General features: G+C 53.0%; 1 long non-coding RNA gene across 2 annotated transcripts in view; it reads right to left on the bottom strand.

Moving 5' to 3' along the window:
• LOC144946021 (uncharacterized) overlaps positions 1-22656 on the bottom strand; it is a 44511-nt gene extending 21855 nt beyond the window's left edge. The window contains exons 1-3 of one of the 2 annotated variants that reach the window (XR_013639740.1): positions 22194-22656; positions 10992-11118; positions 9568-9643 (exon numbers count right to left, since the gene is read on the bottom strand). This is a non-coding gene — a long non-coding RNA (uncharacterized LOC144946021). Of the gene's footprint in view, positions 1-9567; positions 9644-10991; positions 11119-22193 lie in introns of those variants that run through there. The other variant, XR_013639739.1, reaches the window with a different exon arrangement.

Genomic DNA, 22656 nt, shown 5'->3' with positions numbered 1-22656 from the left:
AGCCGTCACAATCTCTCACAATCCCACGATGTAATAATTCACGGAGCATGCATCATCCTACTCTACGTGTACTCACCCACTCACTCACCACGTGCACTCATCCTCATTCACCACGTATACTCACCACGTGTACTCGTCTTGCTACGCCACGTGTACCCACTCACTCACCACGTCCACTCATCCTCATACACCACGAATGATCACTCGGTGTACTCATCCGCCTACGCCACGTGTACTCACTCACTCACCACGTGCACTCATCCTCATACACCACGAATGATCACTCGGTGTACTCATCCGCCTACACCACGTGTACTCACTCACTCACCACGTGCACTCACACGCGTACTCTCCACGACCCCGTGAGCCGTTTCTGCCGCTGCCGCCATCATCCCGGACGCACACAAAGTCCCACCGAGACTCAACTCGGGGCCAGCTCGACCCCGCTCCTGCCACACCGTGTCGCCCACCACCTCGGCAAGTCGACAGTCCAAACTCGCCGACGCCACGTTGGGACCGACACGTGGCGTTGCGTCGGCAATGATTCAAAACTCCGCGCACGTCGTCTTCCCCCCCCCCCCACCCCCGCGCACGCGCTCATCAATAATGTTCAACGCGACAAGAAACAGCGATGGATTCAATGGGGAAGCGTTCGGCGTTATTAATGCGACTGGTAAAGGCGGACCGCTTGACTGAGTGAGCGACTAACCTCCGCCCTCCCTCGCCCGCGTACAACCCTGCCGGAGCAGTCAGTCTCTTACCAACATCCATCTCCACCCACCACCCCGCCCGCCCGCCCGCCTCCTTACACACACACACTCCCGCCCTCAAAGAAATACTCCAAACGTAAAGCAGATCGGTTGACCGATGGCGTTTGCGCTCCCCAATTCGCTCCAGTCACCCCCTGTCCGTCACCGTCCATCATTCACTCGCCGGTCGTTCCTTTACCGCTACTTCCACGGGCATTGTTATCGCGAGGGTCGCGCGCCTTCACGGCGCCTGTCCGTGTCACTGACCCTCGACCGCATTGGACCGTTTCCTCCCGTCGAACACTCCAGGGACGGCACCTTCCTATTTTAACCCCCAATGATCTCACGTCTAAGACCACAGCTCCCTTTGTCAATCCGTCGCTTGCCGGACGAAGGTCTTCCCACCACGTCGCGTCGGTCACGAGGAAGGGAGGGGGGGCGGTGTTGTTTGATCATTCTTCGTCGCTCCATCTCCCAGGTGGGCATTGCGTTCAGTTCGTGAGGGCTACGCACGCGCGTGTGTGTGTGTGTGTGCGCGCGCGTGGGTGTGTGTGTGCGCGCGCGTGGGTGTGTGTGTGCGCGCGCGTGGGTGTGTGTGTGCGCGCGCGTGTGTGTGTGCGCGCGTGTGTGTGTGTGTGCGCGCGCGTGGGTGTGTGTGTGCGCGCGCGTGGGTGTGTGTGTGCGCGCGCGTGGGTGTGTGTGTGCGCGCGCGTGGGTGTGTGTGCGCGCGCGTGTGTGTGTGTGTGCGCGCGCGTGGGTGTGTGTGTGCGCGCGCGTGGGTGTGTGTGTGCGCGCGCGTGGGTGTGTGTGTGTGCGCGCGCGTGGATGTGTGTGTGCGCGCGCGTGTGTGTGTGTGTGCGCGCGCGTGGGTGTGTGTGTGCGCGCGCGTGGGTGTGTGTGTGCGCGCGCGTGGGTGTGTGTGTGTGCGCGCGCGTGGATACATGTGGGGAGCTATGGTGTAACTGTTAGCGCGCTGCCCTACGAACCCGGCGACCAGAGTTCGATCCGCCCTCACGGCCCACGCACGTGACGATTATTTTAAGAGGGTCCTGGGCCTCCCCTAGGTCGACTCGGCCTCAAATTAGTACCTAATGCGGTGGGCAAACATCGGCACCAGGGAGACGGTCGGGCGTGGAACTGGCCAACCACCCCTCGTGTGCCATCATAGGTGCGGCCCGCTAACAGCACTTGCCCCAACAGTCTGTGAAGGCTATCTTTGTCTTCGTGACAGTTGAGCCAATTATGCCCATCATACCGATCAATGATTGCAAGTGGGACCGCGAGAGCGGCGGTAGACATGCTCCTGTTAAAAATAATCGAGATGCCTCGAGTTTCTTGGCTGGCTACTGGCTGGGTACCTCTCCACTCTGTCGTCAGTGGCTGCGGGCTATTAACACCGAAACTAGCTGGGTAACTGGCTAGACGAGATTTTGCGCGCAACAAATACGCACGTAATTATTGAATTGAAGTGGCGAAAGTATTTCTGAAGACCATCAATTGCGACAGCAAAGATGTTGTTAGTAACGAATACAGGAGACTGACCACAGATCAATTAAAATTGCTCTAACTTTGACAAATTTGCTTTTATTAATGCTATTCTTTCGCCAGAACATTATTTAAATCCTTTCGATATATAACACAAATCTCACAATATTTTATCTTGGCATTGTATTGTTTCTATCGTATTACTGCGGCAGCAATACTACTATAATACTACTATAATCACTTATAATACTACAATAATCACTATAATCAGTTTGACACGCAGGTTTTCGCGACCAATATTATTCTTAATAAAGGTGTTTGGGTGAGAACGCGTAAGTGCAGATGTGTCATAACCCTCTACCACCCGACACAGTCAATTAGTAATGGATTTGTCACTTATAATACTACTATACTCAATTATAATACTACTATAATCAATTATAATACTGCTATAATGATGTAATCATATTTTCGATTTAAAGCTTTCGTGACTGCAGGGATTCATATTCTTGGTTCTTTCTTTCTTTTTATTATTTCCCCTCTACGTGACTTTACCGGAAGAACCAAGAAGATTCAATCATAATTCCGAGACAATTTTCATCCCACCCAATATTAGGCGAAGGCTCTCCTGTGACTGCGAGATCTAAACTAAAACCACCACGCCTACGAGAGAGTAGCACTCAAAGGATCCGCACAGATTGATCCAAAGATCCGCACAGATTGATCCAAGGATACACTTGCCATAACAATGCCATGCCACGTACCACGTCGCAACCTTTCCTGCGCGGATTCGGGAGTTTCACCCATCTCTACGCGACCCACCAACCCTCACATCAAAGTGACCTATCTCCCGGACAGGTACCCACACCCCGGTTCTCGCGGTCTACCACCACCCCTCCGTCTTTCCGCGTTAACAACTTACTCCCCCCCCCCCCCCATTCAAGAATAAATTAACTCGTTCCACGCTGCACGCACCTGATGATTGTTAAACATGTCCCACGTGACGCGCGAAGCAATTAACACTGTATATGTGTGTGTACACACACACACACACACGTGGAATCTGTGTACACGGACACACACTGAACATGTGTACACACACACGTGGAATCCGTGTACACGCACACATACACGGAACACGTGTACACACACACGTGGAATCCGTGTACACGCACACACACATGAACACGTGTTCACACACACACACACGTGGAATCCGTGTACACGGACTCACACTGAACATGTGTACACACACACGTGGAATCCGTGTACACGCACACATACACGGAACACGTGTACACACACACGTGGAATCCGTGTACACGCACACACACATGAACACGTGTTCACACACACACACGTGGAATCCGTGTACACGCACACACACTGAACATGTGTACACGCGCGAACACTGATCTAGATTTTAATCGATTATTTACGAAGGCAGCCGTTAATCGCTGGGACGTGTTTCACAATCATCTGACGCGTGCAGCGTGGTGGTGGTGGTGGGCTCCGAGTCAAGCTGAGCGTGGCAGAGCTTGTACAGAATCAGAATCAGTATTTCTACCGGAGAAATCCGATGAGCTGTAAAGCTCTTTTTCACAGATGTCAATTAGGGGCGGTTCAGAACGTTACAACAACGAACAAAATAAAAACACGACATGAGTGCACAGGTAACCAAATCACTTAAAATAAAATATCAAAGTTTAAATCTTACTGTACAAAGTAAAGCCCACTGTAGTATTAACTTATTTTTCGGAAGCGACCTGGCCACGAACTATGGCTCAACAAAGTGGCTTATCATGCGACGATTCATAGCGGCGAACAAAACTCATCTAAACAACCTCAATGCGATGGAACAACAGGGGAGAGAGACAGAGAGAGAGAGAGCGAGGGTTGTGGAGACACTCGGAGGGTGCCTCGCTGCGAATTCCTAGAGCGAGTGGCGCCCTCTGCCGTGATAAAACCGGCGATGCGCTCGTTCGCTCGAGCAAACGAGACGCTCCCCAAGCCCAGCACCAACCAGCCCACGAATCGCCACCCCCAAGGGAAAGAAAGACGAGCCAGCGGCGAGCAATGTGTTGGGGTGGGAGAGCGAATTCGGTCACGAGCATTGGGTGCTGGTATCAGTCATCGTGGTGGTGGTGAGCACACCACCCCCTCTCCCCGCCTGCTGTGATGATGATGCAGAGGTGGGCTGGCGTGGTGAGTTCAGTTCGGTGAGTTTACGGGCGAAATGTACGAGAGAAGTTCACCACACATACAAAGTGTGTGTGGGGGGGGGGGGGTGGAGATACATCTGTGGGCTGCTGTACAACTCTCCCGATGCGTTTGCAGGGTTGCAGCGAGCGTTTTGTTCATCGTTGACGTTCGACGTTTCGCACCCACGCGCTGTGGGGAGCTTCTTCGGGAACTGACTGCCGAAGCTACTCACCCACCCCCCCCGCCCATATGGGCACGTGGAGCGAAAGCGCTCGGACACCGCGAACAGCACGAGGCACAGCGGACACCCGACAACGCAGCCTGGATACAGCTGGCCACGTTGCACGGGACAGAGAGACGGAGAGCGCGCAACTCACTCACAAAGTCTGCCGTTCGTTTATAGAAATATAAACAACAACAACAACAATTATGTTGTGAAGAAGAGTGACGGATATGTGGAGGCGACATGTGGACTGATCATGTATGTTGTTCTGAAGTACGTGATACACGACGTCGCCGTGATTGTGGAAACGGTGTCAATGGGTCGCGCGCTGACTGCCGAGTGTGTTCAGTCGGAATTGCGACTTCGCTAACAACGGCAGCTGAATGCACATCACTACCACCACTCTCCCCTCCACCACCCCCCGTTCGATCGTTCGGAATCTACAGTTCCAGTCGACTTGTGGCACAAAAAAAACAAGATCCCCCGTATAGCCTTAACAGACTGGAGGGGCAAGTGCTGTTGGCCAGCACCTATAAAGGCCGGCACGGCACAAAAGGGGTGGGTGGTCAACACCACGCCCGGCCGCCTTTGTCTCCCTAGTGGCGATGTTAGCACATCGCACCAGGTACTCATTTAAGGCCGAGTCCACCTAGGGGAGGCCCAGGACCGATTCAGATAATTGTCACCGGTGATGGCCGTGAGCGCGAATCGAACCCGAGTCGCCAGGTTCGTAGCGCAGCGCGCTAACCGCTACACTACCGCTCCACAATCACGTAGTCATAAACACATACAAAGATCCCCCGTATAGCATCGAACACACTGCTGGGACAAGTGCTGTTGTTAGCGAAGGCCGGTGCGGAACACGAGTGAAGTGGTGTGGCCGCTACACCACGCTCGGCCGCCTTTGTCTTCCCCGTGCTGATTTTTTGTTTTACAAACCACAACAGGTAGACATTTTTTTAAGGCTGAGTCGACCTGTGAGTGACTGCGAACAGGTCCGAACATTCGGCCATTGTTATTGGTCGTGAGCGGGAATCAAACTCGGGTCGCCGGGGTTCGTAGCGCAGTCCGCTGACCACTGCACCACCGCTCCCCCATCGACCACGCGCACGCACGCGCACGCACGCGCGCGGTGTGCGTGCGCGCGCCGCCACTTGCGCACGCGGTCTCGCGACCCTTTCACGATTTCGTTTCATTAATAATTAAGAAGGTAAACCGTAATGTACGGGCGAGCCAAGATTGAATCGGGCACTCTGCCTTAATGGATGTTTGGCGGACCTAATTGTCCCTCGCTCGGCCGGGGGGTCCGCATGCGGCCCTCCACCCCCCCCCCCCCCCCACGTGTCCCGCGTAAGACTGCAAGCGGAGGCTCCCGACGCGCCTTGCTGATGAGCATCGTTTTACTTCGTGCTCACGCTGCCCCCCAAATGCCGGCTCCGCTTTTTTCCAGAGCCGGCATCACCAAGAGGAGCGTTCGCGTGAGCGAAGGGGAGATTACTCGACAGCCCAAAAGTTATCTGCGGCTCTGCGATTTCACGCCATCATCATCATCCTCATCCTATCTCTCCTCTCTCTCCCCTCTCTCCTCGCGTATTCCAAGATAAAAAAAAATGTTCCGTACGTGCTTCGAGCAGACCGCTTGGCTAATTGCTCACGTACACACACACACACATGCCATTGTTGTTGGCATACTTGATCGTGTGAAACTCGATGCATGCATGTATATGCGAATGTATGTTAAAGGCAACGATCGTCCGTATAGCCTGAACAGACTGTTGGGGAAAGTGTTGCTAGCGTGTAGCGCAAATGAAGGCTGGAACGATACACCAGAGGGTAGGTGTTCAGCACCACGCCCGGACCGCCTTTGTATCCCCAGTGGCGATGTTTTTACACCGCACCAGGTAATCATTTGAGGGTTAGTCGACCTAGGGGAGGTCCAGGACCGGTTCAGATAATCGTCACTGATGTTGGCCGTGAGCGGGAATCGAACTCGGGTCGCCAGGTTCGTAGCGCAGCGCTAACCACTATATTACCGCTCACCATTTGTCCTCACAATACACACATACATATAAGCACATATACCCAGTGGTTTTTGATATGTCTAATAGGGGTTATACACAATCAACTCATGGATACGTAATACAAATTGTTCAACGCAAATATGTAGACTGTGAATTCGAATGTGGAATGAGCACAACTGAATATGGAATAATAACACGAATTGGAAATAACCCCTCTCTCTCTCTCTCTTCCTGCCCCGTGCGTGCATTGAGGCGTTATAATCGCGCCTGTGGCTGATGTATCAGTCGCAAGACGACGATGATGATGATTGCCATCAGAGATTTCACAATGAAACGATCTAGGATCCGTGATTAAATTCACGATGACGTGGTAAAACATTTACCCATTTTAATTCAACTCGTAGTTTAATCATCATCATCATAGCCATGATCAATCCACTGCTAAATAAAGTCCTCTCCGAGCCGTCGATAATACTTTATTTATTGGTATTCATTGTTTTAATATATACCTATACATATGCATATGTTCTCTTTTACGCATTATATTTGTGAAACGCCGTTTAAACAAATTCCCGTGTCATTATTTTGATTATTTTCTATTTTTACGCGTGATAATTTTAAACCGTGTAATATTTCAATTAACATGCAAGTGATATTTATTTTAAAAACCGTGGTAATATGCACACGCGTGCACACACACACACACACAAAGACAAACACCCCCCATATAGCCTTGACGGAAGATTGTGGGCAAGTGCTGTTCGCAAGGACACAAAGACCTCCCCGGAAAGCCTGATCAGACTGCTGCGGCAAGTGAGTCAGCGAGGGAGTGGGTGGCCAACACCACGCCCGATGTTTACACACCACAGCAGGTGCTCATTTGAGGCTGAGTCGACCTAGGGGAGGCCCACGGCCGGTTCAGATAATCGTCACTGGTGTTGGTGGCGGTGAGCGGGAATCGAACTCGGGTCGCCGGGTTTGTAGCGCAGCGAAGCGCGAACAAACATCACGTCACCGCTCCCCACACGAGCGAGCACACACACACACGCACACACACACGCACGTACACGCACACGTACACACACGCACACACACTTACACACACACACGCAGGTACACGCACACACACACGCACGTAAACGCAAGCACACACGTACACACGCACATACACGTACACGTACACACACGCACGTACACACGCACGTACACATACACGCACACACACGCACGCCCGCACACACACGTACACACACACACGCACACTCACACATACACACGCACGTACACACACACACACGTACACACACACACGTGCAGATGAGGCCAAGCGATGGGAGCGGAGAGTCGAGTGGCGGGCAGCAGCATCAGCAGGCTCAGCGTTGCACGTCTCGCGCGGTCGGCTCTGCGATGCAACACTCGGGATTATTGTCCACCGCCGAGGACGCAGCCCGTGCCGCGGTTGGCATAGCAACGTTACGGAGCGCGACAACAGTGAGAGAGAGAATAGGGGGGGGGGGGGGGTTGAGAGAAGGCGTGAATAGGGGGGCCCCTGACAGAGCGCGCGTTCGCTCACTCACCGCGTCGCCGTCACTGTCCATCACCCTACGCACGCGCGCGCGCCCGTGTTGTGTCCGTCTGCACGTCTCATGTTCCCCGTCTCTCTCCTCTCTCTCTCCTCTCTCTCCGAGCACCCGCGTGGCTGTGTCGGTCGTGCCTGAGTCGTGGCGCAGCGGTTAGCGCGCTTGAGCCACGGATGTGGGTGAACACAAATGAGCGAGATGGGTTCGATTCCCGGCCGCTTCTAACGTCAGCCGCGATGATATCTGAACCGGTCCTGTGCCTTTGCACTATCACGTCGCCCATCTCATGTTTGTATCTCTCTCTGTCCTCTCTCTCTCTCTCTCTGCACACACGTGTATGTATGTGTTGGTGTGTGTTTGTTTGTAGAGGGGTAGGAGCGGTGGTTAGCACGCTGCGCTACGAACCCGGTGACCTGCGTTCGATCACTGGGCACAGCTAACGTCAGTGGCGAGTGATATGTGAACCGGTCCTGGTCCTACCCATCACCTGGTCTCTGCCTCTTTCTCTCTCTCTCCCTCTTGCTTCTCTCTTTCTCTCTCGCCGTCTCCCCAGCGAACGCTCCCCACTTTGCTGCTGCTCCACAAGACAGGGACGCACCGACTGCATTGTCGTTTTAAACGTGTGTTTATTTAAGTAATGCTCATTAAAAAAACACACACATAATCGTTTGTTTCACAATCAAACTTCAATCTGTGTATACATATATTCATAAATGTTGACGGTATTAGTTTGTTTTCTATTTGCTTCAGTTGTATACTCGACGGGAGGCGAATTACTCGGTTCACTGATGATGATGGGCATGGAATCAAATACTTGACTAAATCTATTCCGAATGTAATTGTTGTCTGGCCCTTCTAGAACGATGTCACAATGCACATCACTCACTCTCCGTGATTTATACGCACATGATAACGTTACGCTCAGCTTGAGTGCACTTCTGCGATACTAATCATTGTAACATCGGCGTGTCTCAATCCTGTATCAACCCAGTTATATCGGCGATGATGCTGCTGCTGCTGCTGCGTTGACAGTGATGCGCTTGATCACAATTAACAAACAAACAAACCTCTAAACATTCGGCGAAACAATGTGGCCTTAAAAAAGAAATACATATTAACTGACGTTTCAGGCAACGGCCCTGATTTGCAGCGCATCGAGAGGCAAGCGAGGTTAACTTTATCGATCAGCAAAGTGTCGTTCAGTCTGAATTATCTATTAAAGAGGGGTGCTGCTTCTGATATTTGCCCGATTCTTCGCTGAGTATATTATTGCGTGGCAGCAAATGGTTAAAATAAATAACAAAAAAAACGTACAAATAACGGGGTGATGTCACACGCTGGGGTGGAGCGGTGGCGCAGTGGTTAGCGCACTGCGCTGTGAACCTGGCGACACAGAGGTGACGGATAACATCAGTGGCGAGTGATGTCTGCACCTTCACCAGCCCGCAGTGTCCCAGTGTGGTGAAGTATGGTCAAGCAACCCCGACGACCGGTGGGTGCGGTGGAACAATAATTCACGTCGATATATCCACACCAGCGATAGTTACATTTGTAAAGTAGCAGTTAACGAGTTGGTGCGTTTTCATTAATCCGCCAAAATAGCCGCCGATTATTGACAACAAAGACAAACACTAAGACACCCCCCCTCCCCGCCCCCCGTAAAGCCTCAACAAAACTGTAGGGGCAAGTGCTGTTAGCGAGTAGCATCTCTGAAGGCCGGCACGGCACACAATGGGGGCGCGTTGGCCAACAGCACCGCCCGGCCGCTTTTGTCTCCCCAGGTGTCGACGTTTGCCGCACACCGCACCGGGTACTGATTTGAGTCGACCTAGGGGAGGCCCGGTACAAGTTCATATAATCGTCGCCGACGTTGGTCGTCGTGAGTGGGAATCGATCACAGCTAGCCCGGCGGGTTCGTAGTGCAGCGCGCTAATCGCTCCACTACCGCCCCCCCTATCATCCATACAAAGACAAAGACCTCCCGTATAGCCTTAACAGACTGTTGGAGCAAGTGCTGTTAGCGAGCACCTATGAAGGCCGGTACGGCACACGAGGGGGTGGGTGGCCAGCACCACGCCCGACCGCCTTTGTCTCCCTAGTGGCGATGCTTTTACGCACCGCACCAGCTACTAATTGGAGGCTGAGTCGACCTAGGCGAGGCCCAGGACCGGTTCAGATAATCGTCACTGGTGTCGGTCGTGAGCGAGAATCGATCCCGGGTCGCCAGGTTCATAGCGCAGCGCGCTAACCGCTGCACTACCGCTCCCCACTATCACCCATACTCACACGCACGCGCGCGCGCGTGGGTTCATCTGGCGATGTTGTTCGATGAACGTGCGACTGCGTGCACACGTAAAATGTGCATTCAATCGTCTGCCAAAACAGCCATCGTATTGCCATGTGCTCGAGTTAATTACAGCGCTCATACGCACAGTTGCTGCCGATTCCTTTGTATGCTGTTCTACCAAACACAACGCCGCATTTCGTTTCCCGTCGCCACTCTGCCCCGTGTCTTGATAGCGCAGGCATTCATTAACGCCGCATGTGTGTGTGTAAGTGTATTTGTGTGCGTGTGTGTGTGTGTGCGGTGGGTGGTGCAGCAGTTAGCGCGGCCGCGCTACGATACGAACTCGGCGTCCCGGCATCGATTCCCACTCACGGTCAACACCGTTGACGATTATCTGAACCGGTCCCGGGCCTCCCCTAGGTCGACTCAGCCTCAAATTAGTACCTGGTGCGGTGTGTTAAACGTCGCCACTGGGAAGTCGAAGGTAGCCGGGCGTGATCTTGGCCACCTACCCCCTCGTGCGCCGTGCCTGCCTTCATAGCTGCTCTCAAACAGCACGTGCCCCAACAGTCTGTTAAAGGAAATAGGGGGAAATTTTTTTACTTAAAACTTTCGTGACTGCAAGAATTCATTTTATATGGTTCTTTCGGTAAAGTCACGTAGCTAGAAAAAATAACAACGATCGAAACGTCGTGATATTTTTCTTATTTTTATTCACTTAATTTTTATTATTTTATTGTTATTTTTTTATATCTACGTGACTTTACCGAAATAACCATAACATGGGGGGGGGGACTTTTGTCTTTGTGCGTGTCCATATATATAAAATGCCTTCATAGGTGCTTGATGACAGCAGGCGTCAGAAGAGTCTGTTCGAGCTATATGAGGGATCACCCCGTTGATTGTTTTTTTGCAGAGGAGCAGTCGTGTAGTGGTCGACGGACCGAGCTACAAATCCATACCAGCCGAGTTCGATTCCCGCTCACTGCCCAACGTCGATTGTAATTATTTGAACCGGTCCTGGGCGTCCCCCCCTAGGTCGACTCAGCCTGAAACGAGCACTTTTTTGTTGTTGTTGCGGCGTAAACAAAAACAATCAGCACTGAGAAAACAAAGGCGATCAGGCGGTGGTTATGACCACCCCTTCTTGGGTGCTCGCTGACGGCACTTTCCCCCACAGCCCGCGTCGGCTATACGGGGGACTTGTGCCTGTGGTGTTCGACACGCGAGTGACGTCATCGCTTCATTCTCTGACCTTTATTGAGACTGGCTCTGACTCAACTGGAGCGGGCAATGGATGAAGTCGGATCGGAAGAGAGTGTTTGTAGATTCCTTTAGATTTAGAGTAATTACAACAACGTTGGTCGGACGATAAGTCACATCGCTTGACGATTTAGTAGTCGCGTGCATTGGATTCAAGGCGTACGGGGGCGTTCATCCAGCCATGGATTGAATAAAGGGTGGGGTGGGGAGTGCTGTTTACTTTAATTTGATGCACTGATTGTTTACAAATGTAGATATTCATACATTTGAAAAAAATGATTTATTTGTAAAAAAAAAATAACGATATCGCAGCCATGTTATATTTTTACATCTCTGTGTTGAGAAGTATATGTTTATTAATTAAATAAATCGTGGTTTATTGCATTTTCCTTCCGTGGCCGTTATGCGTATGCTGGTCTTACCTCTCTCTCGAGTCGGGTCTGTGGTCATTTTCCAACACGAAGACAAAGATCCCCCGTATATCCTTAGACTGTTGGGGCAAGTGCTGCCCGCGATTAGCACCTATAGAGGCCGGCACGGTACACGAGGGGATGGGTAGCCAGCACCACGCTCGGCCGCCTTTGTCTCCCTAATGGCGATGTTGACTACACACCAACAGTTACTCATTTGAGGCTGAGTAGACCTAGTGGAAACCCAGGACCTGAGTCAACCCACACATACACACACGTCTATGTGCTAGAAAGCACACACGTGTATGTGCTGGAGAAGACACACACACACGTGTATGTAGTGAACACACACACACACGTGTATGTAGTGAACACACACACACGTGTACGTGCTGGAGACGACACACACACACACACACGTGTATGTAGTGAACACACACACACACACGTGTACGTGCTGGAGAACACACACACACGTGTATGTAGTGAACACACACACACACACGTGTACGTGCTGGAGAACACACACACACGTGTATGTAGTGAACACACACACACGTGTATGTAGTGAACACACACACACGTGTATGTGCTGGAGAACACACACACACGTGTATGTAGTGAACACACACACACGTGTATGTAGTGAACACACACACACACACGTGTATGTAGTGAACACACACACACACGTGTATGTGCTGGAGAACACACACACACGTGTATGTAGTGAACACACACACACACACGTGTATGTAGTGAACACACACACACACGTGTATGTGCTGGAGAACACACACACACGTGTATGTAGTGAACACACACACACGTGTACGTGCTGGAGAACACACACACACGTGTATGTAGTGAACACACACACACGTGTATGTAGTGAACACACACACACACACGTGTATGTAGTGAACACACACACACACGTGTACTTGCTGGAGAACACACACACACGTGTATGTGCTGGAGACTACACACACACACGCACGTGTATGTAGTGAACACACACACACACACGTGTATGTAGTGAACACACACACACGTGTACTTGCTGGAGAACACACACACACACGTGTATGTAGTGAACACACACACACACGTGTACGTGCTGTAGACGACACACACACACACACACGTGTATGTAGTGAACACACACACACACGTGTAGGTAGGTGCTGCATCTGGGGCTCGGCGAGGATGAGTCGCAGGAGACGTGTCCAGCTCCCCGCCCCGCAAATGGGCTCTGATTGACATCTCAACGCTCTCAGGCGACCTTAGCCTCCCACCCTCCCCCCCCCCCTTAACCACGTCCCCCACACCACACCTCCTCCCCCCCGACACTCTACCCCCACCCCTCCCTCCCTCCCTCCCTCCCCACTCTCTCTCTCTTGAACGCTCCCTCCTCTCCCGTTCGCTTTCACTTTTCCTCGTCTGTAAAACCGCACCTACCTCCTCCACCCCCTCTCTCTCCCGAAATCCACCCCCCCCCCACGTCACCCTAACCGCTGCACCCTCCCTCTCTCACCGCCCTCTCAGCTACCATCTCTCCCCTTCTCTCTGTTCTGCACTCGCGTTTCATGGGTGGACGAGAGAGAGAGTGAGCGAGAGAGTGAGCGAGAGAGTGAGAGAGTGACCGAGAGAGTGAGCGAGAGAGTGAGCGAGAGGTGGGGGTTTACATAAAGCAAAGTTATTTAAAAAAAAAATACGAAATGATGAACGAAGCAAAGTGCCGACTACACCGAGCATCTTCTTGTTTCCACTGATCGTAAAAAAAAGAGAGAGAGGGACACGGCCAAGCTCCTGCCTCCCCGCTCGCCCCTGTGCGCGGGGCATGTACGCGAACGTGGCCGTACATATACCACGGGCATAACCCATGCATGCATATGCGGTGTCCACGTGTACGTACACGCACGTGTATACGTGCGTCCATGCGTATTATCACGCGTACGTGGAGACGCAATGTAGCGGTTAGCGCTACGCTGCGCTACGAGACCCGCGACCCGAGTTCGATTCCCGCTCACGGCCAACACCGGTGACGATTATCTGAACCGGTCCTGGGCCTTCCCTAGGTCGACTCAGCCTCAAATGAGCACCTGAAGCGGTGTGTAACCATCGCCACTGGTGAGAGAAAGGCGACCGAGCGTGGTGCTGTCCACTCACTCTCTCGTGTGCCGTGCTGGCATTCATAGGTGCTCGCTAACAGCACTTGTCCCTAACAGTTTGTAAAGGCCACACGGGGGGATATTCGTATACCACGTGCATACGCCGTGTACGCACACGTGGTGTACACGTGTGTGTACATGCATGTGTACACGCGCGTCCGTGCGTATACCACCGCGCATGTGCGTGAAGACGCGCGCGTGTGTGTGTATGCACGCATGCGTACACGCCATGTGGACTATGAAAGCATCGTCGCAGTGGTTAGTGCACTGGGCAACGAACCTGGCGACCTGAGTTCGATCGATCGCCGCTCACCGTCAACAGCGTTGGAAATGTTTAATCGATTCTATTATTCCGCTCGTTTTGCCCAAGAAGTCCTCACTGAGTCTCGTGACTCCTTTTTTTTGTCAGGAGGGTCCTGCCAAGTTTTCACAGTAGGGGGCGGTGATTTGCTGTTGCGTGTATTCACAATTAATGCATTTTTGGTTACAATTCTTCAAATTTGGCCAATTTGAAGAATAATAACCGAAAATTTGGAAAAATTTGTACCGAAAATTTGGCCAAAATTGAGCAATTTTGTACCATGACGTCAGCACACAACGGCCGGTTTACCCTTTCGAACTGCATCACGGGAATCTCTAACGCTCGCTGTAACAAGGCAGACGCTAGGTGTCCGTCGTGGCGATCACACACTGCCGAAGTATTAACCGGGGTCGGCCGCTGGACGTTCCAAACCGCGAACTTCTGCAAAGAGCGGCGCGCGCGGCTACCGCTGTGCCCTGGCGCGGCTTTCCCCTGGGATGGCCGCTCCTCCTTCACACGTGGTGGAGTGTGGTCAAGCAACCTGTGTAACTGACGCAGCGTGGGGCGAGACCCTCGATCAGCAGTGGATTGATTAGCGTGCCGTAAATCACCGCGTGTTAGTTGAATGGATGTGCATGCCGATTGGCGCAACATTTGTTCAAATGCCCTGCGAATTAATTCCTGACGTTGTACGCATCTTTGTTTGTTTATTTTAGCATCGATGCTAAGATAAGCGGATACATCGGCACCGTTTTTTTCCCTCAACTGCTGCGCGTGGAATCGAACCGGCGAACCTTTGAATTTGCAGGTGCAATGTACGAACCCATTTATTGCGACTGCGCTGGCAGGCATCCGGCCGGCAAACGCTTGTCCTATGAATCTCAGGATAACCTCTTGAACACAGGCCACAGACACATGCGAAAGATCTCCCTGTAAATTATGTAACAGACTGTTGGGGCGAGTGCCGTCAGCGAGAACTTATGAAGGCCGTCACGGAACACGAGCGTGTGGATGGCCAGAACCACGCCGGACCGCCTTTGTTTCCCTAGTGGCGACGTTTAATTCGCCGCACCACGTATTCATTTGAGGTTGAGTCGACCTACGGAAGGCCCACGACCGGTTCAGATAATCGTAACTGGTGTTGGCCGTGAGCGGGAATCGAACTCGGGTCCCGAGGTTCGTAGCGCAGCGCCGTTACACTACCACTCAACGTGACACACGTACCGACACGTCATGCAAGCGGTCACAGAGAAATAACAGAAGGGGACGACGACGCGACGTTTCGACCGAGGGACCTTTACCAGTTCGGCAAGAGAACAAGTCCCATTCATGTGTGTCAGCCGATATCTCGGCTCATTGATGCGTATTGTTTTTTACCTATAAGATACATTGATTATAAGATGCATTGATTATAAGATGCATTGATTGTAAGTTACATTGATTGACCCGTTGCATAAAAAACATACTTATTTATCCATAACCGACATTAATCTGAGCAGCCCCTGGATGGAGGCATCCGTACACCGAGGGTGGTTTGGCCATACTTCACCACGCCGGTCAGTGCGGGTTCATGGAAGTTGGTGGCAAGGCCATACAGAACTGGTGCTGATATCATTCGCCGCCGATATTCGCCGTGGTGGGGAAATCGAACCCTGGAAGGGGTCGGATTTATGGCGTAGTGCGCTAACCACCGCGCCACCGCTCCACGCCATGATCGCGCCTATTGTGGCTTTGCGTAACAGACTCTCGTAGGCGTAGCACACGAGTGCGTCACGTTCGTTACAATTTATTTGAGCACAATTTGAAACAAACGCCGCGAATTGTCAGAGCGTGCGCCGACAAAAAATATATATATTGCGCTGTAACAGACGCGATGATTAAAAACGCAGCCGTGTTGAACGTTAATCGGCTTTTCATTATGTTGGCTCCTGTGTTTAACGCAATTTAAAAGACGTGTGCCTGTTTGTGTGCACGAGTGTGGAGAGACGGGGTGGTGGTGGTCAGTGCGCCGCGCTACGAACCCGGCGACCCGAGGTCGATTTCCGCTCACGACGGATAAGAGTGACGGAGAATATCTGAACCGGTCCAGAACCTCCCTTCGGTCGACTCAGCCATAACTGCGTAACTGGTGCAGTGTGTAACACATCAGCAGGGAGGGAGGGGGGGACTGATGGAGGAGGGGGGAGACAAAGACGTCCGGGCGTGGTGTTGGCCACCCACCCCCTCGTGTGCAGTGCCCGGCCTTAATCGGTGCTACTCGCTGGCAGCACTTGCCCCTACCGTCTGTTGAAGGCTATACGGGCGGTCTTTGTCTGTGCGTGTGTGTGCAGTCTGCGTGTAGCACATGCGGTGAACTGCCAACACGTTACACAGCCACGGACGTGTACGGATTTCAGTACGAGAACTGGCACTTGATTTCTCCCACACATATGGCGACTAATTAACGAACGAAACTAATGACCGGTGATCAACAATGCTGGTCCTATGATTACGATAACTCGCCCCAAGACCAGTCTGGGGAAAGTGTGGCAAAAATAGCCACTCGTGACCAACAGCGGCGTGGAGACGCACGCTTTCCAGAAATTGATTGTAAATTATAATTTCCAGTTTAGTGGGTGCTAAAACAATAACAACAATAGACATTCCCTTTAGATTGTATTCATCATTAATTCGCTACAAAGACCGCGTTTGCGTTACACATTCGTGACTACAGCCACATCCCACACTGGGCTGCTACGGACTCGTTTACGAATACGTACACGCTTACGTGACCACTACAATGGTAGACGTGCGTAGCTATGCATTCGTATAATGTAGTCAGCACCCCGCCCTCACCAGCGAGGTGAAGTATGGCCAAGTTACTCCAACAGCCGCCCGGTGTGGGGGGAGGCCTTTGTCCATCCAGCAGTGGATTTACACGAGTGGTGTACGTGCACACGTGCCTATGTATATGTGTGTCCATGTGTACACGTCCCTCACGTGTACACGTGTCCGTGTGTACACGTGTCCGTGTGTACGTGTGTCCGTGTGTACATGCGCCGGTGTGTACATGTACATACACTGCGCTAAACGGGTCCACGCTGCTAAGCAGCTCCTGCCTATGCCATAAACAAACCACCATGTATTTAGTTTTAGCAGGCTACAAAAAACTAAAAATTCTGATTGGAAATATTGTCCCGAATGGGCTATATCCTGATTGTATTGTACGGTAATTCATTTTATTATTCTTCGATGGTGAGATATCCTTGTATACATATGTTTATATCCTTATGTATTTGTATGTATATGTGTATGAAGTAGGTATGGTATAGCTGAGGTTATGTATTATGGTTGTATTATGTTGCACGCACAGTCCAAGGCAGATGGCCTACATAGTATTGATCAGCTGTTGGGGAACATGCAGTTAGCGAGCACCTATGAATGAACTCTGGCAAGGCTCACAAGGGATAAGCAACACGCCCGACCGCCTTTGTGTCCCCATTGCTGATTTTAAATGCCCCACAATGTACTCAATTTGAGGCTGAGTCGACCTGCGGGAAGGCCAATCGCCCGTTCAGATTATTGTCATTGGTGTTGGCCACGAACGGGAACCGAACCCGGGTGGCCGGGTTGCTTAGCCGCAGTGCGTCAGCCACTGCGCCACCGCTCCCTACAAACACAAAGACAAAGCTCCCCCCGTGAACCGTGACAGGCTGTTTGGGGCAAGGGTTGTTAGCGAGAACCTATGAATGCCGGAACGGCACACAAACACACAAAGACAAAGATCCACCGTATAGGCTTGACATACTGTAGGGGCAAGTGCTGTTAGCGAGCACCTATAAAAGTCGGCACGGTACACGAGGGGGTGTGTGGCGAACACCACGCCCGGCCGCCTTTGTATCCCCAGTGTAGATGTTTACACATCGCACCAGGTACTCATTTGAGGCTGAGTAGACCTAAGGTAGGCCCAGGACCGGTTCAGATAATCGTCACCGGTGTTGGCCGTGAGCGGGAATCGAACTCGGGTCGCCAGGGTCGTAGCGCAGCGTAGCGCTAACCGCTACACCACCGCTCCCCACTCAAACAAACAAACAAACACACAGACAGACAGACAGACGCACGTGCAACAGAAGACGTCCCTACGCTACGGGCATGTGGAGGCTTAGGATGCGTCAAGGACAAAGGAGCAACACGTGGAAGAGGGAAGACACGCGCAGAGATACGAGCCGCTCCGCATTCAGCACCAAGATAAGATAGCTCACACGTGGACCTGGACGTACAATGAAAGGGGCGGAGAAGCTGGGGGTGGTGGTGGTGGTGGGGGAGGATGATTGGAGGGGGTGGGATTGTAATTTACCCACTGAGTGCTGGCGACCAATAGAGGGGGACGTGCGCGGAGGGAACGACCCGCGCGGAGACGGAGCGCTGAAATAAAATCGCTCTCTCCTTTCTCTCTCCCTCTGGGGCGCGAGAGAGAGAGAGAGAGAGGCGACAGAGAGAGAGGGAGCGAGAGAGAACGAGAGAAAGACGAGACGCACCAGACGCTCGGCTGTGCGCGATGGTGGTGGTGGGCGGGTGCGGCCGGGAGGAATTCATCCAGCAGTAGATTGAGACTGCCTCACTATTGCCACCAACGCTACCACCGCTACCGCGTATACGAACGGAGGGGGGGGGAGGGAGAGGCTATTTTAATGAAACTGCAGGCGGGGTACTCAGCGGTGGTGGTGCGACCCGAACGCATCTAAGCCATCGCCTCGGGCCACACAGACAACGATACAGATCCCCCGTGTAGCCTCTAACAGACTATTGGGCCAAGTGCTGTTAGCGAGCACCTACGGAGGCCTGCACGGCACACGAGGGGCGCCTGTGACCAGCAACACACCCGGCCGCCTTTGTCTCCCTAGCGGCGATGTTTACACACCGCACCAGGTGCTCATTTGAGGCTGAGTCGACCTATGGGGAGGAGGCCCAGCGGACAGGTCCTTGGCCGTGAGCGGGAATCGAACTCGGGTCGCCGCGTTCGGAGCGCAGCTTCGCCAGCCGCTGACATCACCGCTCTTCCCGCATCGCCTCGGGCCACTCCGCGCTGACACGCGATGCCACCTCTCAGTTACGCGGCCCCCTCGAAGTCTCTCGTCCCTAAGCCGCTCCTACTCCCTCGCCCCATCTCCCTCCCTCTCTCGTCGCCGCGTCCCTCCCAGTATCGATTGTCCATCAAGACGCGCAGCGCCGCTTTAACCCGGCGCCGCTGACCTGGCTACGAGGTACCCGACCCGATCCTCCTCCTCCCCACCCACCCACCGCAGCCCTCGTTTCAAGATATCGGCCACAACCCCAGAGCGACCTGCTTCCCCCACCACCCCCCTCCACGCCCCCCGTCTCCTCCTCCTCCGCTAGGGGTCTCGGAGTGCGAATGATGGGGTTGAGGTGGCGTGGACAGAAAGAGCCGCTGCGGTGAATCCCCTAGGCTCTATTTAATGCGAGTCTTCACGTATCTCTCCTCTCTCTCTCTCTCGCTCTCTCGCGTCTCTCACGGAGGTCGCGTGTTAAAAAAAAAGCGACACGTGTTGGTTGCTTGATGCAGCAGCAAGCAAGCGAGCAGCAAGCAACGGTAGCGACTCGGGGAGTGCCACAGCCGTAGCTCGGGACACGGCGCGCCCGTGGCGACGCACAACCCCGCGCCGTCTCTCAAGCTCGCGGTTGAGTTCGCCGTGGTGCATGGACGAGGGCACGGGGCGCGGCACAAAAACGCGGGGGGCCTCGTTCAGCGAACGGAGCCGAGGCAGCGAGCGGCGCGCGGGATGAGTACGGACGGGTGCGCGGTGTCGACTCGACGGTGCGCTGTGTAAATACCGGCGCTGGGGAGACAAAGGCGGTCGGGAGTGGGTCCGGCCGCCACACACACACACCCCCCCCCCCCCCACCTCGTGTGCTGTGTGAGACTTAATATAAGGGAACAGCACTTGACCTTACAGACTGTTAAAGACTACACGGGGGAGCTTTGTATTTGTGTGTAAATGCTCGCGCGCTGGTCGAGCATTGGTGCGGAACACGAAACGATGAACTCCGCGAACCGAGTTCAATTCCCGACCACGGCTAGTATGAGTGGCGAGTGATGTCTTCGCACCTTAACTCCTCCATTAATACTGCCCCCCCCATCCTTCACAAGCCAGCACTGTACGGAGTGGTGAAGTATGACTCCTCTGGGGGCAGGGTTTCATCCAACAGTGGATTGATGAAGGGCCGTGCATCCTTATTGCATTGTATTCGCGTGTGGAGATAGGCGCCTTTGCTAAGATCGTGGATGTATACAATGTTAATGGGAGAACGTCAGCTGTCGAGGGAAGATAGGTTTACGTGTGTGTGTGCTCTCAATTCAGGAAATCGTTCTTACACGTGTACACTGATTGACACACACACGCACGCACGCTCAGTGATTCTGTACAATGACACACACGGTTATTCACGCAAGTACACACGTACCAGGATGTTGTCAGTTAGTTTAGGAAAAAGAAGAAGATAAAGATCCCCCGTATAGCCTTCACATACTGTTGGGGCAAGTGCTGTCAGCGAGCACCTACGAAGGCCGGAACGGCGCACGAGGGGGTGGGTAGCCAACAACCACGTCGACCGCCTTTGTATCCCCAGTGACGATGTTTACACGTCGCAACCGGTACTCAAATGAGGCTGAGTCGACCTAGGGGAGGCCCAGGACCGGTTCAGATATTCGTCACTGGTTGTTGGCCGTGGGTGGGAATCGAACTCCGTTCTCCAGGTTTGTAGTGCGGCTCGCTAACCGCTACACCACCGCTCCCCACAAGTTTACAACCCCATAAACACACAATATGTGTACACAACGACAAGTGCTGTTAGCGAATACTATTAAATGTATAACGGTTCACGACGAGGGGGGGGGGTGGTGTAACCAAGCACCATGCCCGGCCGCCTTTGTCTCCCCGGTACTGGTTTTCCCGCACAAAACCAGGTGGGTACCTCATTTCCGGCTCAAGACCAGTGGTGCTGATGTTAGCCGCAGCCGGGAATTAAACTCATATCGCTGGGTTCGTGGCGCAGTTTGCTAACTAACCACTGCGCCACCGCTCCCCGCACACGTACACATCACAGACTCATGCCACGCGTGATTTGGGTCACACAAACATACACACGCGTACACACCCACCACTCCTCAGTTAAACTTCTGCAAAGTCTGTCCAGCAGCGACGTTTCGGCTAATACCCCCTTCGTCCGAATGAAAAAGTAAATTAAAAAAACACAATACACACGTGCGTATGTGTGCACGTATGTACGTACATCTCACGTATTAACCCCTAGTGATGAGTTTAGCCGCACGCCCGTCTCTCCGAGAACGTCTCTGGGGGAGACGGAGCGGGTAGCTGGTGTCAGCGAGGGCGGGTGACCACTCTAACACCACCCCCACGCAAACCCCCCCAGCGCCACTCGTTCTCGACGGCGCTTTCACCTCCCCAACATGACGAATGGCCGTGTCGGGAAAACTTACTGAGCGAGCAGCCGTCCCCCCTTCTCCGCAGCGAGCAGGGCCGACCCCGTGGATCCGGACTCGAACTTTCGCCCCGCCGTGGACGGGGGACGAGGCACTGGCTGGCGCCTCGTTTCTTTCTTTCTTTCTGAGCCAGACTTGCCTCGAATCGGACTCGTTCCATCGACGTCGTAGATACGGGGACCACCAACAGCACCGCCAAACACAACCGTCGCCAACAACCAACACTGACAACCACCGCTTCGAACCACCACCACCACGCAAACCACTATCCCACCGTCTGTGCCGATTTCCTCGCAACTTGCAAGTGTTCGTTGCGTGGGACCGCGACGTGTTGCTCTGCGTTTGTTGGTTCGCCGGAGTTGACGTGAGTGTGAGTGAGGATGTGAGCGAGTATGAATGACTGTTAGTGTGTGCGCGTGTAAGTGATCGCGAGTGTGAATATGAATTGTGAGTGTGAGTG

This window comes from Lampetra fluviatilis, chromosome 39, assembly GCF_964198595.1.
Source record: "Lampetra fluviatilis chromosome 39, kcLamFluv1.1, whole genome shotgun sequence".
Lineage (NCBI taxonomy): Eukaryota > Metazoa > Chordata > Hyperoartia > Petromyzontiformes > Petromyzontidae > Lampetra > Lampetra fluviatilis.
The sequence above is the reverse complement of the archived record's forward strand: the minus strand, read 5'-3'. Positions and strand labels throughout refer to the sequence as shown.